At 43.0% G+C, this 23,409-nt stretch overlaps 1 protein-coding gene across 5 annotated transcripts in view; it reads left to right on the forward strand.

Annotated features, from left to right (window-relative positions):
- Positions 1 to 2,504: 2,504 nt before the first annotated feature.
- Positions 2,505 to 23,409, forward strand: part of TC2N (tandem C2 domains, nuclear) — a 40,026-nt gene continuing 19,121 nt past the window's right edge. For 2 of the 5 annotated variants that reach the window (XM_039712667.1, XM_039712671.1), the window contains exon 1: positions 10,451 to 10,850. The gene's annotated coding sequence lies outside the window, so the exon portion shown is untranslated. Of the gene's footprint in view, positions 2,596 to 10,450; positions 10,851 to 11,222; positions 11,382 to 23,409 lie in introns of those variants that run through there. The other 3 variants (XM_039712670.1, XM_039712669.1, XM_039712668.1) reach the window with 3 other exon arrangements.

Raw genomic sequence — 23,409 nt, forward strand, 5'->3', positions numbered from 1 at the left:
AATTTCTCACTGCATTTATATATCTGTATAAATGCAAAATTTAAAATACCAAAATTAAAAGGACCAAGCTGTTACCTACATACACATAATACATGCAGAAAGCTTTAGTGTATCCCTCTGCCTTTCCTCAGGGTTGTGCTCACTTGGAATTACCCAGCCTGAGTTGGTGCAAGTTAACAGTGGTGTAAGTGACAGCATTTGGTTCACAGCAGTGCAGTCTTACCCATGGGCACAAGAGAATTACAGAGGGATACAGTTACAATTACAATTGAACCAGAAGGTTAATAAAAAAGGGCTTGCTGATTAGTTGACCTCCAGTGCTTTAGTTATGATGTCATTGACATGGAAAAAATATTCAACCAGAAACACAAAATATTAAAAAGGAGATTATCTCCTTAGAAACATAAGTACCCGTTATCCTATAAATAGCTCTGAAATTAAGACATTCCAGACAACATCTGTAAAAGGAAGAATTCATTCCTTGACCTCTAGCATCCTTGTCTCCCACAGCAGGATCAAGCATAGCTGATCCATATCAGGATACAGACACGATGGCTGTTTGATGGTGGAGCCAAGAAGGAGGCAGGCATGGCCAGAGGCAAGGGGGAGACACACTAAGATAATGTAAAAGTCCTAAAGAATGCTCTCGGTGTGCAGGATCTCTGAGACAGATCTCTCTTGCTGTATGAAGCATTTTAGCTCTGCTTGGGAAATATGAACAATCACTTCAATAAAAAGGGGTGGCAGGGCGTGGGGAGGATGGCTGCATTCATGTGTTTGAATGCAGAACCAGTTGATTAAAAAGGTGATGCCCTGACCATCATCTAATGATGTCACCTAATGAGATGCACTGGATACCAGAAACATCTAAGCACAATTTTGGGTATAGCACATTTAGTGTCACCTTACACAAGGAGTTTATCCTGCAGCCAGTAGAGGCGGAAGGAGGAGGACTCGCTGCCCAGCTCAAAGGATGCTCCTTAGTGTTGCTGCTGAAACAGTCATTTCCCTGACTCTTACTTGCAGCTTGGATCAATAAAAATGTTATATTTTGAAGTCTTTTTTTTTTGTTTTTTTTTTTAAGAATAATTTTGTACTGTTTTTTTAAAAAGATAATTTCAATATCCCTCATCCTCTCCCTTTAGCCTATAACCATTACTTCATTTCTAGCAGAAAATGAGCTTTTAAGGCTTGCATTGTTCTACAGCTCATGAATAATTTGCATTGAATACAACAGTAGGGACTATTTTAATTTTTTTTTAATAAATATGTTGTTAACAAAAATTATAATTGAATTCCAGTTTATTTTGATCATTAACTGGTTTAGTGGTGTTCATACAAGATCACTGCAAGTATGCATGACATAATTATGTAACCTGTTTGGAAAGCAAGGTGAATGAGAATCAGTGGTACTGGTACACCTACTGGTCATAAACACTAGTAACATACAGGCAATAGCAGAGACAACTTCAAAGCAAAATACAATTAATTTTCCAGAGGCTAATTTTCTTTCACATTTTTTATGTTGTACAGTTGCTCATACTTGGAGGTACCTGTGTGTATTTTACCTTCATTTCCTGGTGGGTTTATGCATGATAAGGCTCAAATTAACATTTTGTGTAATACTACTTTATCTGTACTAGGAGCTTGACGTATCTGAGGCATTTCTTTCCCCTGAAAGTTCACTAAAGGATGGAGAAGGTCACTGCTTCTGAGGGTGAGGATGCCCAGTTCCCCCTCAAGCACCAGCCATGTTTATCCACCACATTTGGAGGGTGCACAGGAAGGTGTAAAGGCTGCATGCCTTGGAAGTATTCCCAGAGAATCCCAGGCTGACATGGTGCCCTACCCCTCTCCCAGTTGTCCTGGGTCTTTGGAGCCAGTGAAGGCAGGGGTTTGTACAGTGACCTTGAAGCTATGGCCAGAATTTGACTTCCAACTGGCAGAATAAACTTGTCTCCACAACAAGTAGTGTTAATATAAGATAATTTAGACTGAACTGGTTTCCTCATATATAAATCATTAACCAGTGGCTAGCTCTCACTCCCACCTGCACTACGTTTCTTATGACTTCAGTACAACAAAGGCTTTTCTACCCACATGACACTCAATGACCCATGCCTAATGAGGTTTGAGTTTGTTGGTTAGGTTGGTTTTTTGCAGGTGGAATGCTCTTATTTCAATTTGCAATTTGCAAGGACAGCCAAAACTGGCTCTGGTTTGCTTTGTGGAAAGTGAAGGAATTTATGTCACACAGTTGCTCTCTCACATTCTTATCACTCAAATAAGTCGCTGCAAAGTGAGGTAGGTGATACGCCATTCACCGGGCTTGTGATGATTTACAAGCACTCAGAAAGCTGATATGCACTCAAAGGAAGCGCCGCCGCTCGTTCCCGGTGTCACGAGAACGCGTCATTTCCCTCCACCGCACTGCAAACACATCAATTCTGAATCACATGCTCAAGAGAAATTACACTGAAATGAGCACACATGCAAACTGAAAGAGGAGAGGCCAAGTGCAGGAATGCTGAGCTACAAAATTTATATTCAAGAGAAGAAAGCAACTCTCTAGAATTACTTGAAGAAAATGGGAAGGTAGGTGTGACCCTTGGTCAAAGACTTACAGTTCCACAGTCCACTCTGGCTGAAGTGGCCTGATGAGTGAAGGTAACAAGGGGCTGGTCTTCCACTGAATGTGGGAGAGAATGGACACTTCACAAAACACAGCTGCTCTGACTTTGCGGTTGACATACAGCTGAAGTAGCCCAATACAGGTTTTTCACACCTGAGTCACTTATCCTTCTTTCTCTAGTTGTTGAGAATTTGAATTTTAGGTTGTTATTATACGTGTCACCATGTCTTTGTGACATGGGATTGCACAGGGGGCTGAATAATGTGATCCCCTCCCCTTTTTTGCTCTTTTCACTATGCAAGACCAATATGTTCTGACAGTCCTTCCAGCTAAGGGGGTAGAGCTCTGTGGGTAAGGAAATTGTCTCTCCAAAGCTGACTCACAAATGTGGACAAACCTGAAATAGGTTGTACTTAATTTTCAGTCAGTGCTATCCAGCCAGCTGGTAAAGGACACTGCACTGCTGGAGTGATGGGGTTTTGCTGGGCTATAAAACTGACACCCTGCAGGGCTTTAACCTCCTGCTGCACTTCCTTAAGGGTAAACTCTGAATTGTACTTCCTTGAGAAATCCCATGGGCTGTATTCTGTGTACCAGAACTCCTGTTCTTTCCTCCCTCTCTGTTTTTGGTGGCACCAGTTCCTCCTCAGGCCTGCAAGTACTGCTGAATGTTGTTGACCCGTCCTTGGTGTCAGCCTGCACATAGCCAAATCAGTGATGGAAAAAATGAGCCTACGTGGTTTTTTCCAGGAAGTCAGACAGCAGCTCCCTGTCTCATACAGGTGAACACTTTCTCACGCCAGTAACTCATTAGGACAGCAAGTGTGATCTCAGCTCTTTCACAATGATGTTTATAGTCTGTGCCACTGTTTGTAAGGACTGTTCTGAATGGCAGCTGGCTGCTGATCTTTAACAGCACTTCTGCACTCCCATTTTTCTCTTTCTTGTTATTGCTCCTTTCTTGTGCTCTGGCAAGGTTCGGTCACCATACCATCCCAAAATCATCATCAAGGCCTCCTAAAATCCAGTACTGAAACACATCCTCCATCTGCCTGCTAATGAAAATCCTTTTCACTCATGGGATCACCATGTCAGTTAAGCAAAGGAACAGCCACAGCTTTGGCTGAGAAGTGTTTGGTCAGGTTTTCTAAGATCTTGAAAAACTAAATTAATAAATCCTTGATTGCTTGTATGAGTGCCCCTTCCATCTTCTAGCATGCTTTTCATTATGTCACTTGGATACAAACCATATAAATGGTTTTAATGTGAAGTTAAATCCTTGAGCCGCAGTGAAATAATTAACCCTTTGCCCTTGAATTCCTGGCTACCATACATTCTAGTTTTTATAGAGCTAAGAGTTAATGTAATAGTGACAGCCGAAAATACTTGAGGCAAGTGGGTATGTGGTCACCATAGAAAGCCAGCCTTAGTTATACATATATAAACTTTTGGGCTTGGGGAGTACAAGTAAATAGCATAGCAAAGATACTGTGTCCCACAAACAAATATTTGTACCTACAGTTATTGGTGCTGACTCAGGATTCTTGAAAATAATTGCTGAATTAAAAACTGCCAAGAATAAATATCCTGCAGTTTTCAGCTGTTAAACTTCCTGGTAAAACACTGGTCTGTGACACCTGCACTCTTCCACTCAGATGTATCATTGAGCTGTACCAAGGTGTAACCCATTCCAGCCTGTTAGGCAGAGCAGTCTCTTAAGGGCTGTATGTTCTAACCTCTCTGAATATTTTTGTATGTAACCAAACAGAGGTTAAACATGCAAATCCTGTCCTTTGCAGTGAGCATTCATCCTTACTCCTGCCCTACAGCCCCTAGTGATATCAGCAAGGGTTGTGGCACATTTACCTCCCAGTGATTCTGGGTGCAAGGCTGAGGAGCAGCCAGTGCTGCAGCACAGGGAAGGCTGGGAACATGGGCAGCAGGTTGGTTTTCCCTTATTTCCTGTACTTTAAGAGTGCTCTGGCCTGGTGTGTTTGCCTGGGAATGGAGCAGAACAACCTGCAGCTGGGTTAAAGTGTTAAAATTAGGGTAGAGTGGGCTTGTAACTTCTGTTTCTAGTTATGGCATTTCTTGAATGGCTTTAAGTACCTTAAATGGCTTTAGGCCATCCCCCCATTCCCAGGGGGATATGCCTAAAGCTCTTGGAGGTCAGTGTGTGTTCTCCTTGTGAACCAAGCAATTTTTGATGGAAGAACAGCAGTCCAGCTTCTGTGAGCAGCCTGTCACTGGCCTCCATGGATCTTCTCCTGAGCTCTCTCACTTCAATGGGTCCAGGAGGCTTTAGACTGCAGTGATTTCTGTAATGGCTTTTTGTCATCCCCTCTTCCCAGCAAGGGAAATGAGATTAGCTTTCACCTGAAAATAGGAGACAAAAAGTTTTTCACAACGGGAAACTCTAAATTATTTTTGCGCTTTTGAGCCTTTTTCTTGACTCAGTCCCTTTCAGAAAGGACCTTTGGTGTGCTGCCCTTGCTCTGTGCGCGGGTGACACCTGGCTGGCCTCTTCTTCCTGGGGATAGGAACATCTGCTCCTCCTCGGGCAGCCCTGTGTCTGCTTTTGGGAGACAGGCCAACCCTGAGCCTCTGAGCAGGCTCTGGAGAGATGGTGGTGTGAAAATACAGGGCAGGGCAGCAGCACCTGGCCCCGAGGTCTCAAAAAGAGAGAGGGGAGGAAAGGGCCCAGGCAGGTGCTTCCCCTTTGCTTGGACAGGCAGCACCCAGGCCCTGAGCAGGCTGGGACAGGGTGAGCTGCCTCCTATCCCCTCTTCCACATTGCAAGAGCCATTTCTGGCAGTACCACAAGCAAGTGGGACTGTAACAGTGATTGGGAAGACATCCCAGAAGTACCCCACGAGATGGCATGACCCCAGCCTAGTGGGAGAGCATGTTCTTGGGATTCACAAACAGCCCAGGGAGCACTCCCAGGCAGGGAAAGGGCTGTGCCTGTGAGATTTTCACTGGCATGGGTAAGAGAGGGGAGAGAGGATAAAGTGTAGGAGTGCCAGTCTCCAGCTCCCCACGACCATGAAGTCCCCCCAGCCCCAGGAAGGTGTCTGATGCCTTGGGCTGGGGATGCTGCCCAGCTCGCTGCCTGGGGGTGCATGGGGGTGGCCTGGCTTCCCACTCAGCCCCTGGCTTCCCCAGCTACTGAGGCTCCCTGGCAATTCCCTCCCCAATCCCTTCATAGAGCAGGGATGTCTGAAAACACAGACAAATGTTTAAGCCTTTGCCTGTATTTGGGCTTCTCCCTTCAGTCCATTTCTAACTGCAGCATTGCACACCCACAGATTTTCAATGCTAACTGGTCACAGCTAGCATTCCTTGATGTGCTTTTACATCAGATGAACTGAAATAGTTCTGTAAGATCTCTTATGTCTCTGGCTTGTAAAATACAATAATTTCTTACTAGGTTACACTAATATTTCGTAATTCATTCTTAATATTATTCTTCAATAAAGCTCTGCGAAACAATCTATCCCACAGGAGGCACTTCTGCCAGATCCCAGATGTCAAACACATTTTCTTCAAATACAGGAGTTCGTGACCTTTTATGTTTGTCAATGTGACGCCATGGAAATTGTTTATAATAAATAAGCATATTTCAGAGTCAGGTGTTCCATGGGCCCTTTTTCAGTGATACAACAGCCTTTCCTGAAACAAGTCTTTCCTGTTTTGTTGTAGGGATTTTCTTCCCCTAACAATGAAGGTTTGAAAACATTTTGAAACCCTGTTATTGAACCAAGTCCAACTACTGCACTGAAAGGTAGACAGGAACTTTTAATATAATTCATCTTTCATATCTTTCCTGAAATCAGCAGCACATAAGGTTCTAACTTTCTCTTTTATCTTGAACCCTGAAAATTTTAATTTTCAAACTGTCAGACTGTACATTGTCTTAAAGCATCGAATCAAAGAGGAAACTACTGGAATTGTTTGGATCTAAATGATACATTTGATATGCCAACTGATTTTTGATGTAGTAAGCTCATTTTAAAGCTGGGCTAGAATCACCTACCCACAATCTTCCAGGTATAAGACCTATAAAAAATATCTGAAAGTGTCAATACGTTGCTATCATTTAGTCTTGTCTATTTTCAGTAGACATGACAATGTCCCCCCAAACCTGTGCCAGATTAAGAGCATCTTAATGAAGTCAGGCAAAAGAAGGATGAAATTAGAAAACACTGCAAAGAGCACGCCTTGGCTCTTGTTACATCCTTTTCTGAACTACACATAAAGGTTTATCATGCCTCCTGAGTTTATTGGATTTGTCATCTTTGATCCCTAGACACAAGCAGCAGCAACAAATGTCTCCTGAGGAGGAAACAGACCTGTTTGCTCCTCCACCCACAATTACTCCTGTTCATCACTCTGGGCTGAAGCTGATGGCCTGTCCAGAGCAGCACCCTGCGCCTCAGTGATTATCTACCCTGGAACCTTTCGTCACCTTTGGACAGTTTGGGGCTGGCAGCCACTGACAATGTTAAAGGCGTCTGTGGAGTGCAGAACAACTGCTGCAGCTCACACAGATGTGGGACTGGCTGTGGAGAGACAGGACCAAAGTGTTCTGGTGCACAAAGGATGAGCCCCTCCTTGGATTTATTATCAGAATGTATTAACAAAGTGTGTGTGCAAAGAAAATCTGCTTACAGCATAAGGCAAAACATAAGAAGCCAGAAAATGTATTTTCAATTCACAGTACATCAAATCTGAATGAGATAAAGAGAGTGTCTAATTTGAATAGCAGAGTATCTCCATGTAATTGCTTGTCTGGGCACTGTAGCAACATTTTCAAATGGTACTGGTCATTGTGCAATAAAGCTGTCCTTCTGCAGCTCTGTGGGATAAGGCAACTGGCTGCAATCTCAGATTGTGGACAGAATTACACCAGGTAATGTCAAGAAAGTATGATATTAAACATGCATTTGATAAAAGGAGAAAATAAAAAATTATAGCAGCTTTCTCTAATGAAGTGTGTGGACCACACCCAGCATCTGTGGCAGAGGAGGGAAGGTGTCAGCTAAACCCAAAGGTTATGATGGAAATGGAAAGAAACCAGGCTCCAGCTGAGAGCAGGACAAGGAGGATGAGGAAACAGTTCCATGTTGCTCCCAAAAAACCCTCAGGGGACAAAGATTACTGCTGCAAAAACATTAATGGTAGTAAAATCCTCTGGCTGCAGAAGTTGTTTGTAATGAAGGTGTGTTAACTTCTTTGAGACTTTAGCTGAAAACTACTCTGCTATTTCACTGAAATGTAAGTTGTGAAATCATTTTTTTCTCTCAAAACGTCTCTGCCTCAGAAAACCTACTTCAGTGGCTACACATGGAGTTTGGCTATGAGACGTTGTAGGCTGTGTGCTGGACTTGTCCTGAAAACGCCCTGCTTTTAGGTCCTGATGGCTGAGCTCATCACTTGGCTATTGCAGTATGCACTGGAATTTAACTCTGATCACAAGTACATCACTTGATGTTAGTTTCTGCAACTAAAATATTTCATAAGTAGTAGTGTTAAATGCTTCCTTGCTCTGAAGGATTCTCAGCTGGGAGAGAGCTGGGAAAGCTATTTGGAATCATCAGCTGCTTAATTTCATGTAATTCTTCATAAACTAGGCATGAACTTATAAGCAATTATGTCTTCCACTTTTGTGCTTAAAGGATTTCAGTGTGCTCTGTGCAAACATTGATTCAACCTCTGAACTTCTTGATTTTTAACATGGAAGTTGGCATGTCAGTAAGTGTGCACAGGTGGTGGGATCAGGTTTCTGATGCAAAGGATCACGTGGGAGAATTCAGTCCAAATTTATTCAAACCTGCAGCCTCCATCAGCATTCCTGCTGAAAACTTTGTTCACTGGAGTATTTGCAGAGAGTGAAGAAAAAGGGTCTTAATCTGTTTGAAAGTGTTTGCAGATGTAAATAATTACTCAAGGTTTGTGTCAGTATTTATACATGGGGTTTTTATTATTTCAGGTCCAGTTCCTAAAGGTTTGAGGCCCAGAGATGATAGACTCCTGCTTGTAGCTATTTTCTATAGTCTTCTGGCTACTTCTCTTTCAACAAGAAAAACACTGGGAAGTTGTAATCCAATAGCATAAACAGGCTCAGCAGCAAGTGAAAAAGTCTGCAGTGCAGAGGTTCAAAACAGATGAGACAGGCCTCACTGGGGAATATGAGAGGTGAAGCACAGCCCAGACTAATAAATTCTCTTCTATTGGCCCTGCATGGGTCTGCTCAAGTATTTTAGCCCTGCATTTCTGGAGCTGAGAGTGCTGTGGTTTGGCAGAGCCAGCCAAAAGCAGCCCAGTTTATGACCTTGCTCTTAGTACTGGGGGTGCCTGGACTGGAGGAGCAAGAGCAGCTGCAGGGAACCAGGAATGAGTGAGGACTGGTGGCTGCAATGACAGCCTGGAATGGTCACCAGAGGAGAGGGGAGCTAACAGCAGGAGTCAGTGAGGCAGGGGAACATCACCAGCTTTCTGAAGGTTTAGTTACAGAAAGATACAGCAGAGCATGGGGCACACTGGGTGCTGCCAGGAGGCTGGCAGAGAAGGAAGATCATATTTGCAGCTGACAAGAAAAGAGGTAAATTGGTTTCACTGCTGATCTTCAGACTAGATTTGTTTGGAACAAAAATCTTTCAAGGAAGGAGGGAGGTTTGTCTCCCATCCCAGCTAAAAACGTCACAGGACAGTAATGCTCTCCCCATGCACACAAGATCAGGTTGTCCACATCTCTTACCATGCACAGCTGAATCGTGTGCTTATTGAAACAAACTTCCCAGTTTTCAAGCAGCTGAAAAGACTGAAAGTTGTCCCAAGCCATCAGAAGAGCCACAGAGATGTGTTAATAGGCCCTCTCAAATTACAGGGCACAGTCTTGCCTGGATGAAGAAGGAAGGTCATATTGCAAACTGGTTTTGTCCTTTAACTGCCTCGTCAAAAATACTGGTTTTAATGACTTTTCCTTCATCAGAGAGGCAACCTGCAGTCCCAATGGACGGCTGCTGCTGCACTGCAACTCCAGCAGCTGGAGATCAGTTCAGGCAGGACTGGAAGTCCTTGAGAGGCGGAAAAACCCTGGAGCATGACAATGCCGAGGTAACTTGATAGCAGCAAGCTGCATACAGGGCCTTATCAGCAGTTAAACAACACACTCCTGTGAACAGTGAAAATAAAGCTGTTTGGTCGTGTAAATTAATCCAGTGAGATGCCTTGAAATGTGTGATTAATGTACACCTCGGGAGGACTCAGATAATTCTGGAAGTATACCAGGTTACTGGTATTTCTTTAAAACAGTGACCATGCATAATCTCATGAGTTCCATTAACAGGAGGTAGAGCCTCTCTGCTATGTGATAGCAGTACTTGCCACTGGCTCTGTGCAGAGATGAACAGAGACGCTTTGTCAGCTCAAAATTTATACATCTGTGCTGTTGGCAGAGGGTCTCTCTCCCCTTACAGTGGCTCTGGAGCTTGAAGGAGCTGTGTTCCACTGCATGATGACAGGCATGAAATTCCTAGTTAGCAGCAGATCTGTGGTGTTATTAAATTTAAAATGAAAAATATTGTAACAGGAAAAAATACAGTCTTGGTGAATGGGGACGCTGCTAAAGACTGCAAATCAAGACCTATGAAGACAACTGTGTAAAACTTCAATGATTGGAAATTTAAATGCTCGCAGAGTGTAAACAGCATTTCTTTGGGGAAGTACACACTTTCCCCTACTAATCCAGTCCCACCTTTTCCTCATATTTGCCTCGTGGAGTATTGTAGAACTTCCAGTTACCAAAAACTAGAATCGAAGAGAAAACACCTTGAGACTTACCGAACTTTCTGCTTCCTGCAAACAAATTTCCAAACCAGAACTTCCTGCTGAAAAGTCTAAACCAATCAACTGTGCGCGGTCCCTAAATTACCCTACAAACGATGCACTCTAGCGGCAGGGGCTTTCTTACGCTCATTCTGTGTCTATGCGAAGCCTAACACGGATCCATATTCCACCTGGACACGCCGTTTTCTAAGGACATTGTAAAACACGAAAAAATCGCTTTTTCTCTCTCAAACAGAAGCCTGGTTGTGCTTCTAGCAAAGCGAGGGGCAGCTCTGGACCGACTTTGCAGGTGTCACGGTCCAGCAAGAGCCAAAGAAGAGTCCAAGGCAGCCATTTGGAGGCAAGCTCGCCCCGGCGAGCCGCTCAGGTGAGGCTCGGGGAGAGTCCCGAGGTGCCGGGGAAACTCCCCCTCCGCGATAGCGATCGGTGAGTCAGCGCTGCGGGCGCACCTGCCGGCGGGGCCCGGCTGCGGAACGGGCTGCGGAACGGGGAGAGCGGCGGCTCCGTACCCGGCTTCGGCTTCGTACCCGTCCTGCGGCAGCTCCGGCGGCAGCGGGGCCGGGCAGCGCCATCCCCGCGGGTACCGGGCCGGGCACAGGGACAGGCAGCGCCATCCCCGCGGGTACCGGGCCGGGCACAGGGACAGGCAGCGCCATCCCCGCGGGTACCGGGCCGGGCACAGGGACAGGCAGCGCCATCCCCGCGGGTACCGGGCCGGGCAGCGCCATCCCCGCGGGTACCGGGCCGGGCACAGGGACAGGCACCGCCATCCCCGCGGGTACCGGGCCGGGCAGAGCGACAGGGCACGGAGGTGCGGGCAGCGGCCGCGGGGAGCCGGAGCTGCCCCGGCGGAGGCGGCCGAGTCTCTGTGGTTCCTATGGACTTTGGGAGATGCAGGTAGGAAAGGAGTAACTGTTTTGAAGTTCTGGGGAATTGATACTTCATGCAAATTACGTCCGAGGTTCAGTTGTGCTTCGAACTGACGTGGTATGAAAATGGCCTTCTAAAATTCAAATATTCTGTGTGAATTAGCAGCTAAGTGTTGTCACATGCCAGCAATAGATAATTAGATTATCTTCATCTACGCTTCAAGTAATTAGAGATGTGGTTTAGCCAAAACTCCAAAGGAAGTTGTGAATATAGCTAGACAGCTTCCCTCTGCGTGGGATGAAATTAGCATCAGAAAACACATATTTACTGAAGTTATGTCCTGCTGTATCCAAGAGCACTGCTAAAGCAGCAGGTATAATTGTAAGGTGTTTCAAATTATCCTGTTCATAGCTGTTGAGCCCATACCATGAAGCTGGATTCCTGGGTGGTTTGGATCACTCTGGTTGTTAAACAGCAATCTGAAATAAACACCATCATTAATTAAGCTGGTCTTGTAACTCTGCTTAGATGTGGATTTGATTTCTCTAGATAAGGATGAGAAGGTCGGTATTGTGACCGTTCCTACAATGCATACTTCCAGTGAGCCTGCTGGAATTGTGCAGGAAAATAACAAGATCTCGGGATGTCCACGGGGCCACAGCTGTCCAGTGCCTTCCCATCTAAAAGATCCTGTGAGCACTCGCACCCTGGAGCTGGACCCTTGCAGTCCTGATCCTCAGTGTCTGATCTGTGCAGGCTCAGGTTTTTCCCAGTGATACTTGCTGAATGCATTGAGCTTTGCTGCTCTATGTGCCTTTAGTTTTTACAGTGGTGATTAGCTGAGTCCAAGCTGTCCAGCATTCAGAAGGGAGGTGTACCTTGATCAGTTCTTCTTGGAGAGTCCAAGTCCATATCAGGGAATCAGGACTACTTAAAAACCATGCAAGGGAATATATTGTCATGCCTTTTCCCCCCTCTTTCCTATTCTTTCCTGGTTGTTTCTATAGCTGTTGGACACATGTGAAGAATCAAGTTCTGATTTTGCATCTTTCATTTCTCAAGAGAGTGCTAGACCCATAAACCTTTGTGCTGTTCTGGGCTGGTGGTCTCTGGCTTCTTACTTATGAAACTGCTTCACCTTGCTTTCAGTACACAAATATTCATTAGGTGAGCTGTGATCTTACAACTCAGTATTGTATTTATGCTAGGGCATAAATCTAGGAGTGGGGAAGTTTAATTTTTCATCCTTTTTCCCACTGTATGCTAAATATTAAAATATATATTTGCAGAACACATGTGGTTAAGCAATACTTAATTTCAAGAGAATACATTTATTACTGAAGTGTCCCTTGATTCTTGCCAATACTTATAAAAATGACACCTACTAAAAATATTGCACCAGGAGGGTATGTTGGACTTCACAGATGTCACATGAATTCCACTGCCCTCCCCTGCATTTAATTTAGATGGTGGATCCCCAGGTGATTAATTCCTCCTTCTTCTTATGCTGTGGAAAGAATGAATGTGGGCGGGATTGTTCAGTCGTGTGTGTAGGCTATTAATTTACAATGTTGGAAAAAAAGTTTAGGCACTGGTCTCTTTTTCTTTGTCCTAAACCTCAGGCTTAGTTGTTTTACTTGTTTGTTCTGTCACTTGTTTAGTATCTGCTGGTTTGCTTTTCACTCAGGCTCCGTTCATCCTACTCATGGGTGGTTTTGTTCCAGTTGTAAGTTACTCTAAATGCACTCCCCAGGGCTGTGGCTTGGCTGTGAAATGCAGTCCTGCTCTGGCCCCCCATTTTCCCCACTGCATTCTGACCCCACCTTGTGCAGTCAGCCACAGGGATTTTTAAAAAACTACTTTTTTTTTTTAAATTGTTTATTTTGGTCATTTGATTTTGTGTCTAATCAGTGAGCTGGGCCAGCTCACTGTGCAGCTGCATGTTTACTGGGTCCTGCAGGAGTGGCTGTTGGCAGGGCAGAGCTGAACAGCCCCCCCAGGAGCAGCCAGCCCTCTCAGCAGTTTGGGACAGGCAGATGCAGCCCCCATGTGGGGTGGGCAGAGCCAGAGGACCTGCCTTGCCAGGACAGCCTTAGCTGGGAAGCCAGGCTTTGGCTGGCTTAGGCCTCCTGGCTTCATATCTCTCCTATCTGCTGTGGCTTATACCACTTTGACTTTGGTGAAACATTTATTGAACTTTTTTGCTTGATTAAGGTGCTATTTACTTCATTTAGTGAATTTTATGTGATGCATATCCTGACCTGTTTCTCTCCTCTTCGGACTCTTGTTTAATTTTATAGGAGAATGGCTTTGTTAACTCTGAATTGCTATCTCCCCAGATACCTTAAATCTGGTAAATATTCTCTCTAATCTAAGTAGGACAACAAGTAGTCAGCAGAGAGCTTGAGATCCCATCTCTTTAAAGTGAAAGGCAGAGAAAGCTCTGACTTGAAGCAGAGCAGTCTCTGAGTTAAGCCATGTTGTTGTTCTAGTCAGTAATGCTGCTCAGGCTCCATCAGAAGCATTGCTTGTGCAGAGGGAAGTTAGGCTGACAGCCTTTTGCAGCCAGGATGGATCTTCACGTCTAAACTGAGAAGGCTCATGTGGGAAGAGGTTCAGAACCTGGGTTTGCTTGAGCTTCTTTGTTATTTTTTATATTATATATTTTATATATATAATATATATATATATATATATTTTATATTATATTTTATATTATATTTTTTATATTATATTTTTAAATGATCCTAATGCATCAAACCATGCAGAATTGGTGAGGATACTAGTCTTAAGCTTAGTATGAGCATTTGTTTGCCTGTCATTGCAGCTGAAGTTTCCACTCATTCAGTGCCAAAAATAAATTATGTCGTCAATCTGGTGCTTATCTTTCCTGTAAATTGTACCCTGGTGATTTTGTTTTGAATCTTTGTTTTTCAGTGATCTAATAGCCAGACAAACTGGAGAGAACACATAATTAGGTCCCAAATGAAGGGTGTTGATGGTTGGGGTGTCCTTGTGGTCACTGCAATGGCCTGAAGAGTGAGCTCTGGATATACTCCTTTGGCAATTAAACCAGCTTTGAAAAAAAGCAGTCTAGAAGGGCCATGCCCCAATGACTTTGAAACTTCCATGGCACTCCATTAATTTAGCCCCTCTGTCCCACAGAGTTCTCATGCCTCTGGGCAAGGGGGCTGGAGCTGGCTTTGCCCACCCTGCTGGTTGAAGCTGCCTCAGGTGGTTCATGGGGCCAGAGATGGCCCAGCCCTTGACCAGGACTTGACAGGGGCTGGAGAGGGCAGAGAAAGGTGAGGCTGTGGCAGAATTCCCTTTATGAAGTTCAGGCCTGCAGTCAGACCACTGTGTTTGTACATCTTCCAATAAGGAAAGTGCCTGCCTTGCAGAGAGGAGGGTTAGTCAGGATAAGGTTTAAAAGTCACTTGAGCAGTGCCTTTGTGGTTTGTGGTGAATTGATAGAAAAGCAAGTTGTATCCTGCTTCTGAGAGAAATTCTGTTGTTTAGCACTCCTAAGTGACAACAAAACATTCTCAAGACCAGTTTAATTTTGCAGTAGGGAGAAATTCTAAAACTTTTAATTCTGTTTTGGTTTTGTTGGGTTTTCTTTCTCCATGATTTACTTTTCCAAAAGGGAGTTGTTGGCCTCTAGATTGGGAGCTTTCTCTGACTTTCCCATTCAGGTTCTCCATCTTCTCAGCAGTGACCAGAATCGCAAAAAATTTCTTCCATGAAGCCTTAATAAAACACAGAACATCTGTCTAAATTAGTCTGGCTTTCATTCTGTTCAGTGGTATATGTACTTCCAGATGTAGTTTTTCACCAGTGTGTGAAATCATGGGTCCAAAATCTCTTAGGAAGAGTGTTAATTTAAACTCAATAAGATTTTTTTTAAAAAAACCCATACATTTATGGTGTAGCAATTGTTCACTGTGCTGTTAAACAGTTCTGTCCCAAGAGAAAACAGGGAATGGTAGCTTCATGTTGCCAACTTCTGCTCTCAGGACCTCTGTCTTCTCAGAAGGGAGCAGAGCCCCACCACCACGTCCCAGAGTTGTAGCAGCATTTGGCCAATAATGATTGGGATCTTAGATGCTGCCATTAAAATGAGACAGTTTTGATTTCTGCTGTTTCTCCCTGTGTCTGTGCAAACTCCTTGAAAAACGCCTCTGTTACACAATGCCTGGTTCCCACTCATCTGGCTGGGCAGCTGCCAGCAGCTCCAGCCAGTGCAGCTCTGAGAGGCACTGCTGGGGCTCTTACAGTGGTTCTGGGTTCCTGGACTGGGTAGATTTCATGCAAAATCTAATAAATAGTTGTACTTTAGGAGGACAGTATCCTTCTGGACTTTTATTTCAGTGTGTGTTTAGGCAGCTTCCTGAGCTCAGTGCACATGCCCTGCAGAGCCATGCTCCCAGTCTGGTTTGGATTTGAATTATTTAAGATCAGTTCCCATTTCCTGTTCTTGATTCATTCATTTAACCTGTTTTCATATATGAAATGTACTTGAGTCACCTTTCCTTTCCTAATCTCAGACACAATCTTTCAGCTTTCATCTCTACAACCTGCATGTTTGCTTCCTCTCACCACTGTGTAACTGGTTCTACAATGACAGTATGGGGCAGAGCTGCTGAGCAGGGAATCCTCACCTATTGGAAACTCCATAATTGATGGGTTTTCTGTTTTCATCATGAAACAGGATAACAATTATGTGCAAAATAACTGTTAAAAAACTGATCCACCTCAAACAAAGCAGTGTGTGCCCAAGTGTAGGTAAAGAAATTCTCCATCTTCATTCTTGTTTTAATGGTAATGAAACTATTTTTCCATGCAAAACTGCTTGGGTTTCCTTCTTTTTTTTTTCTTCTTCTTTTTTGTTCTTTTCTTTTTTCTTTTTTTTTCTTTTCCCCCAGTACACAGAAGAGCTGTTTGCATTAGCTGTCTGGATGGTATATGTGTATACATGTGTTTTCTGTATGGCTCTGTGGTCATGGCAGCAGCTGAGGAATCCTGAATGTCATTTAATGCTCTTTTTCAGTGTTGCATTGAGTTGGTTTCCAAGGGCCATCTTTTCAAAACTAGACACATTTAGCCATGTTAGGGAACTCCACAGGCAGATGCTCTTGCCTAAAATACCTTCTTCTTGGCTGTCTTGTTGAAAAATGAATCCAGATGTTTCCAGTTTTGTTTGGTATCAGAGCTATAGAAGGACTGCTGACAATTCTATTTTCATGGTTTCTTGGCATTAACGGCAGAAAGAGAAAAAATTGGATTAAAACCTGACACAGAATACCTAAAGAAAGTCTTAAGTTTTAAGTTAGATTATAAAGTAACAATTGGTGATTGTTGTGATTTGTTCCTAATCTGCTTAGAGCAAAGGACTTATCTTATGTTGAATTCTTTCCATGTTCTCATCAAAAGCCAAGTCCTTTTTTCACAGATATTTTAGTCTCTTCAGCTTTCTTTTCTGGTGTCCTGACTTCAACTCTTGCTTTGCCGTTTTCCATCTGAATCCAGAATGGTCTGCAGTCCAACATAAAGGATTTATTCTTTTGTTTACTGCCCCAATACATACAATATTGTACATTCTTGTCCAAGTTAGTGAATTTATCTTCAGTTCACAGGAACAGTGTTGTCAGATCAGTAATTGGATGAATTGGTTACTTGCCTAATGCAACATTAGGAAGAAACATTATATCAACTTTTACAGCCCAGAGCAGAGGGGATTCAGCATATTAAAATCCCAAGTTTTAAGCTTTGTCAGGGGATAGATTTATAATGTTTCGTTCTTAATTCAAATATAAATCTCACACAAGAAAAACTGGTTCAGATTTACGGAATTTTTTCTTTTGGCACTTGTAAATTATATTATTAATGTTTTGCTTACTGGGGTAGGATTGGATTAGGTCTACATTTAAGGGCTGCAGGTGCAAGGCTGTAGTGCTAAACCAGAGGCAGGGTGTCCCTGGGGCCCCTGTCAGAAGGACAACTTTGGATCCTGTACTCATGCCAGGGTTTGTTCCCCTTCTCCAAGGGGTGTCTGAAAAGCAGAAGCAGTTGTTCCTGCAGCACAATAGCTCAAGCACACACACCTGCTCAGCTTTATTTTTCTTCGGGGAAGTGGGCAGGAGCGATTAGTTCTTTGTGATGTGCTCTGCCTGCGCTGCCTGTGCAGATGTGCTGAGAGCCATTTGGCCTCCTCCAGGCTGGAGCCCTGGGAAGAAGCAGCTGCTGAGCTGAGTGAGACCACGGCTAGATTGCACAAGTGATCTTTAGGGTTCAGCTCAGGGCCTGCACAAAGAGAGACACACATTAGATCATCTTTGTCTGGGCAGAGAAGCTGGAAAGAGAAGGCAAAGCTGGAGTGGGACACGGTATGTTCCCTCAAAAGTGCATGTGGGAAGATGTGGCTGCTCCAGGAGAAGTTTCTGCCCTGGCACAATTAGAGCTAGACCTCCTTGGCAGCAGGAGATGCAGAGCAGCTCATGGGCTCACAGTGAGTTCTGCTTTTGCTGCTATGGCAGCACCTAAGCTAAGAACTGACATCTGAGGTGTTTTTCTTTCCCTCGAAAGAAGCTTGCTGAAGTTAAATATTTTTGTACAGTTGTCACATCCTGACTGATAGCAGTGACATACTAAGCACTCCTGCTGATTACAAGAGTTTTAAACTTTGCCTGCAACTGTTACCTGCAGGAGAGCCCAGCAAACAGTATCTTACCTGAATGCTGTGGCAGTCACCAAAGGGAGTGTGGAGATGCTGTCTGCAGGCTCCCACCTTCCTCATCTTTTTCACTTGCTCAAAATACAGCCAAAAGGATGCAGAGCCAATAGTGGCCTGGTAGTTTGGAATGTCCATACAGTGCTGTGAGAGCGAGAGCAAGCTTGTCTGTACGAGTGTTATTAAATGAAATCTTTTCTCATCTTAGATTATCTTGTGATGTTGTTGAGGCTGAGGTGGATAGTTCCTGGAGATAGGTAAAATATTGGTAGTGAAGGAAATTAGTTATTGTAATATTTTCTGAAATAAAAATATGTCTTTCTGCTAAAGTTGCTGAGTGTAGTGCAGGCATAACTTGTTGAAATCCACTGGTGTCAGAAGCTGAGGGGAGTGGGACATGGGCTCATAATGGGCCTTCTTGTCTTCAAAAGAAAAATTCTGCTTTAGCAAACTGTAAGTGAATGAGAGGAGGTTACAGCACAGGACCGCGACAGTTCAGACCCATGATCTGATCCATTCAGTTTCCTGTTTTTGTGATCAGTGAGAGGAGCATGTAAAACTTCCCCTGATGTACTGCTGTGTCATCATTTACCAGTGTGGGACGATGCTTCCTGAGCCCGGGCAGTTGGTGGTTTGTTTGCATCATGGAGTGTGACTTTACCATCTATTTCTGGCTGTGCAATGGTCTGCCATAAAATTTCCATCAGCTAAACTAGGTTAATGATGCATGGTCTTCTCTTCCGTTTTAAATATGTAATTGCATTCTTTTTTTCATTTGCTGGACTGGGAGAGTTTTGCATCTCGTCACTATGTTTCTGTTGAGCTGTTTGTAACATGTCTCTCACAAGGATGTCTTTCTGGTTCTGTCCTTCAAAAGCCTCATAACTTCTATTTTTCTGTTGTGTTATTTCTTCTTTGTGATCTTCTAGCATCTTCTTTGTGATCCACTGCTTTCAGGGTGAAATCCCTTTTTTTCCAGTCACAAAAAAAGAGAAATCCTCCCATTATCTTAATTTCCTTGGAAGGCAGAAGAAGCAGAATAATCTCTGCACGCAAATTTCCAGAGCTGTCGTGCTCTTCCAAGAGTTGTGGCTACAAGCAAAGGAGAGTGTATGTATGCACACACCCACCCACCCACTAGTTGCTGCATATATCACTGCTGTGGACTTCTTCCTGAAATAGGTATAGAAAGGAGCTCCTTATCATGCACCCGGTAGGTGTGTGTTGGCATGGCATTTTTTGTTTCCTTTATTTGTAATTCCTGCAGCCATTCTCCTACTGCTGAAGTTTATAATGAATAGGAATGAGAGCTGTGTCCTCTCTTTTCACATGCTCAGGCCCACTTGAAGTACCTATCTCCCCTATGTGGGCAGTAAAAGTCAGACCTGCCGAGAGTCCCCAAAAAAACAGTTGTTGGGTTTTTTAAACTGTGGGCTTTATGTTTTTGGTAGATGTGTGTGAGCACATGTGCTGTCCTTGCTGCTGTAGTAGGAAAGTACCTGGAGGCAAGAGTCTCAAAACCATTGAGGCTGTTTTACTAGGGTTGGCTGGTTTTGAGACGTGGTGGCCATCAGCCACCCCTCTTCAGCTGAAGAGCTGTGCTGAGAGGGGTGCACAGCTTCCAGACACTCTCTCCCAGAAGCAAAACCACAAAACAGCTGGCTGTGGAAGTTAAGCCTTGAGCAGCATCTGCACCATCAAAAGATAATCCATCCTTTTGCTGTGCTGTGCTTCTGTAAAACATCTGGAGACCTGAGCTGGTGCTGTTATGCTCTCTGAAGGGTTCATATGACTGGGACTGACTGCATCTTCTGGATCCAAAAGGCAGAAAGTCATAGGGCAGCATGAACAGGTAGCAGAAGAGGTATCAGAAATGAGGTGTTTGGCTAAGGTGTGAACTAGCAAGCCTGAGCTCACTTTCTCCACAGGGCAGATCCTCATGTTGCAAAGTGTCCTGGCTCTTCTGGGGCTCCTGGAGCTGTAGACACTTACATCATTCGAAGATCTGTCCCAAATGCTTTCTAACAACTGATAATCCCTTTTTTCCGGGTATTTTGTTTTACACATCCTGCTGTGTGAGACTGTACTGCTACTAGAATTTTGCTGTGGCATGTTTCTAAAATGCAGATCTGAGAATGCGTTATATGCATTTATGACTGGCAATAAATCTCAAAACATTTGAAACCACTGGCTTAGCCAGCTTTCCCTGTTTGAGAACAGCTATTTCACCTCTGTTTCTGTTGTGCAGTTGTAAATGTGTTACCTGGTCAACTCCTATGGAGCAGAGCTGTGACTAAATGCAGTAAAATCCATTGGCAGCCTGCAGTCTTGCTGCAAAACACCCTTTCCTCATAAGGCAGTAAAGACCTGACATTTCTTTCAGACTGCTTTCAGCTTTTAGTATTTAATATTGTGATCATCCGTTTTTTATCATGTTCTTTTTATTTAATGAGTTGTTGAAAATATTTACTTTCTTCTCCAAACATCTCTGTCTTGTAATCGTTCTGGAGGCATTTGGAACTAAAGTCTTTGATACTCTGTTTATCTGATTTTAGCTCAGTCAAAATTTCTATCAGAGGAATCTGGAAATCATTAAGATAATTTATGTTTTCCATCTAAACCCATTAAAATAATAGTTATTATAATTCTCTAGGCTCAGTGTATGTGTGTGGTTAGGTTTTAAAGTGCTCTTTCCAGGATGTTCTAATAAGTTTGGCTCTCTTTTTGCCTTAGTGTGGAAGTACTCTTGCTGAGTTTCATTTGCTTATCAGACTTTGGCTTGATACTGGGAAAGGAGAAATGAAGTGGCTTACAGAATTTGGTGAAAAACACCAAGAAAGAGAAAATTTGACTCACAAGTGACAAGATGTGGGTTCAGATCCCTCTTCTGCAAATTGATTTCTCTCTATTTGTCTGAAAATGAGGGCAAATTCTCTTTTTCTCCGTCATTTTGTCACAAAAATTGAGGACGTGCTTGTTATGTACATATTACCTGACAAAAACTGACCCCAAAAAGTAGAGATAGGGTCAAGGAGTCTTCTTGTTAAAATGGATGGCATTGCTGGGAAGTCAGTAATTCTTTGGGATTTGGTGGTGCACCTAACAAATGTCTCTACGGTTCTGGTTTATTTCGTAAATATATTCCCAGATAAATTCATGTTAATGCAACCTTTTAACAACTGTTGAATTATATACTGATGTTTTTGGGGTAGCAAACACCAGCAAAAGGACCTGGCATCATGTGGGATAAGTTTAACCTTTGATAGAAATGTCAACTTCTGTCTAGATCATGAAATACTTCCTTACTCTTCTACAATGTTTTTGTTTATTTTCAGTTAATAAAATATACAACAGAACCTGCTAAATTTCTTTCTCTCCCACATGGTTAAGAGGAAACTTTTACATGCAGTGAAAGTTGTATAAATAACTGTAGGCAGCTTGGAAAATACAGATACAAGAAAATATATTAAGTGGGAGCCAAGCCATCTAATTTACTGCCAGGATTGCTTGAACAAAAAAAAAAAAAACAAACAACAATATTTAACATGATAGTTTAATTAAGTGAATTAAAACTTTTTAAAGTAATTGAGACCATGCATGTTATTGATTCCATAAAGTGCTCTAAGCAGAATGAGGGAGTGTTGTGTCTAAATGGCCTGTCCCTCAGCAAATGCAGTCTTTTTTTGTAAGGTTTGTCACTGAAACCATTACATTTGTAAGCTTAAAGAAGTGTAAACAGTGTTCTAGTCTCTTAGTCATGGAACTTTCTTCTCAAACTCCTATAATTAAGCTAAAACTGAAATGGAGGCTTTAAGGTGTGTGTCTATATACTTTGGTATTCACTGTTGATACTGCCTTGCCTACTGCTAAAGAGCAATCTGTAATCCTAGCTCTTCTTTACAGTAGGCAGTAATGAATTGCTTTATATTTGTCTTTAGATAGAAGAAAAATGTATGAACGTTTGCATATTGATAAACAGGGCAAAAATGTAATGGTTAAAGACTATCACAGCTGACTTGGCATTACTGTGAAAAAAATGGTCTTTTTCCATGATAGAACAGGAGGTGTAGAGCTGCATTATCACTGTTAAATCCTCAATACTCATAGGAAGCCCTTTCTTTCTAGGTAAGGCACTGTGAAGGAAAGGCAGCTGCTTGTGACAGATGATTTCCATTTGTTTATTTGCTCACATTAATTGTTCCAGCTAAAAAATTCCATTAACTGAATTTTCTCTGATGCAGAAAAATGAATTTTTCTACTTTATGTAGCTAGAAATGTACTATGTAGCTAGGGCAGTACTAACATTTTGGTTTCTTCACCAGCAGTAGCAAATAAATTCTATCTGGACATTTTGAGATAAAAGTCTGTTTTGCCTTTGCAAACTGCCACTGAGGCTTAGATAGCATTGTTGCAAAGCTTAGAGCAAACAGAGCAACTGTTTCAGTCCAGTTTAAACATGGTGAACAAGAGTGAAGCATATTAACTCCAGCTGTGTACTGATAACAGCCGGGAAGGAAAATCACTGCAGGGGAACCCAAAGTAAATTAGCAGCCTTGGCCATTGTGAGTATGCCTCCAAGGGAGGAGCAGCAGTGAAAGTCTGATCATTAGAACCATGGAGAGTTTAAGTGAGAAATTCTCATCCTCCTTTCATGCTTCTGTAAAGATGCAGAGCAGGTTCTGGAGCTGGTGGCATTGCCTCTGAAGATTTTTGATGCAGATCTCTTGCTGTACTACACTCATGGGCAATTTTAAGATGAAGACAAGTACAGAGAGAGGGATTCTGTGCAAAGTAATGGTCTTTGAGTTAGAGGAAGTGTCCATAGCTTACTGTGTCAACTTGACATCTACAGAATTTGAGGGGCTTTTAATGCAAGAAAAATTTGAGGGATATTACAGTTGTTTCCATAGACTTTGTGTGATTCTCTAGCTGTCTTTGATATGCAAAGAATATTATGGCATTGTTGAAGCTGCAGTGGGAATGAGCGGTTTCTGTGTTGGAGCACAGATGCTTTCAGAAATTTCTTGCAATTGGAATAAATAAGCAAACATGTCCATTTTACATTTTTGGTAAAACTGCGTATTTTCTCCATGCTTTCCACCTCTGTCTTACTCGTTGTCTTCCTCACCCCTTTAACCTATGTTCATGTTCTGTTTGGTGTCTTCTAATCTTCATTGAGTTAGAATTGTGTCTTGGGTATGTTCTCCTAAGAACCCTGTGTACATTAGGTGGATGTGAAAGGACTAGACTTAGACAGCTGAAGTTTTGGACAGGAGGCAGCACAGCTGTCTGTGTCTCTCTGAAAAGAGAACATAAGGATATGAAT

This window comes from Passer montanus, unplaced genomic scaffold (assembly GCF_014805655.1).
Source record: "Passer montanus isolate IOZ18808 unplaced genomic scaffold, ASM1480565v1 scaffold27, whole genome shotgun sequence".
NCBI lineage: Eukaryota > Metazoa > Chordata > Aves > Passeriformes > Passeridae > Passer > Passer montanus.